The following is a 1,491-nucleotide window of genomic DNA, read 5'->3' as shown; positions in this document are numbered from 1 at the left end:
CAATAGGTTGTTATCGAGTTTCTAGGTGTGTGTAACAGCATGACTAGAACGTGGGAGGTCTCCTAGTTTATCTCAACCACTGCTAGTCTAAATAACGTCTGTATGTATGTGCTTTGCTTTGTAAGCTGAGAACTGGTTGTTTTGCTTTAGCATTCTGATTAATACAAAACGGAGCTTGCCTCATTGTGTGTGTATTGTCATTTGTGTGTGTGCGTCTATACATTCATATATATATATTGGTTAACGTCTTTGATCCTACATTGTGGTATCAGAGCCTGCAACACTGGGTACGTGAATGTCGAAAACAACAACCATAGAGGAGAACAAGGTTAAGGGAGGATCAATAGGCCTGAGTTATCCAACACTTACACGGGAGAACTACACAGCCTGGTCCATGAAAATGAGAGTGTATATGCAAGCCCACGAAGTGTGGAAGGCTGTTGAGCCCAGCGATCCAAAAGGTGTAACTGAAGAAAAAATGGATAAGATTGCACTGCTATGATCTATCAAGGGATTCCCGAGGATGTATTGTTGTCCCTGGCAGAAAAGAAGACGTCGAAAGAGGCGTGGGAGGCAATAAAGACCATATGTCAAGGAGCTGATCGGGCCAAGAACGGCCAAAGTTCAGACATTACAGGCAGAGTTTGAAGCCTTAGTCATGAAGGAGACAGATAAGATTGACGATTTTTACCTGAAAATCAATGGGCTAGTGTCAAATATACGTGCACTAGGCTCAGAGTGAGTGAAAGCTATGTTGTCAAGAAGTTGCTGCGTGCAGTCCCACCCAAGTTTCTGCAAATCGCCTCAACAATTGAACAATTTGGTGATCTTGAGAAGATGACAGTAGAGGAGACAATAGGGTCACTCAAACTCATGAAGAGAGAATGAGGGGTCAAGCTGGTGCGAACAGCAGTGCAAATAAGGATCAATTATTGCTGACAGAGGAGGAATGGTTAAGGAGGGAAACAAAGGAGGGCAAACTTTGCTCACCAGGGAGGAGTGGCAAAATCAATCTGCTAACAGAGGCACAGAGGGATCAATGAATGCACGGGGGCGTTGGAATCGTGACAAAAGCCACGTGAGATGCTTCAACTGTCAAGCCTACGGTCATTATGCAGCCGAGTGTAAGAAACCAAAGCGTTTTAAGAAACCTGAACTGGAGGTGAACTTGAATCAGACTGAAGTCCTGGGAGATGAACCTGCCTTACTTTTGACTGAATGTGGAGAAGTGACGAACAGGGGAATGGTATTGCTGAACGAGAAGGGTGTTATCCCGGTGCTGAAGCAGAGCAAAGAAACCAATGTCGACACTGACGTGTGGTATCTTGATAACGGAGCATCAAACCACATGACAGGCCAAAGTAGCAAATTTAGCTCGCTAGATGAGACAGTGACTGGACAAGTGAGATTTGGTGACAACTCCACAGTGACAATCAGAGGCAAAGGGTCTATTACGATGAATTGCAAAATGGTGAAACATGAAAGCTGCAC

This window comes from Apium graveolens, chromosome 4, assembly GCF_009905375.1.
Source record: "Apium graveolens cultivar Ventura chromosome 4, ASM990537v1, whole genome shotgun sequence".
NCBI classification, from domain to species: Eukaryota; Viridiplantae; Streptophyta; class Magnoliopsida; order Apiales; family Apiaceae; genus Apium; species Apium graveolens.
This window is presented reverse-complemented; position numbering follows the sequence as displayed.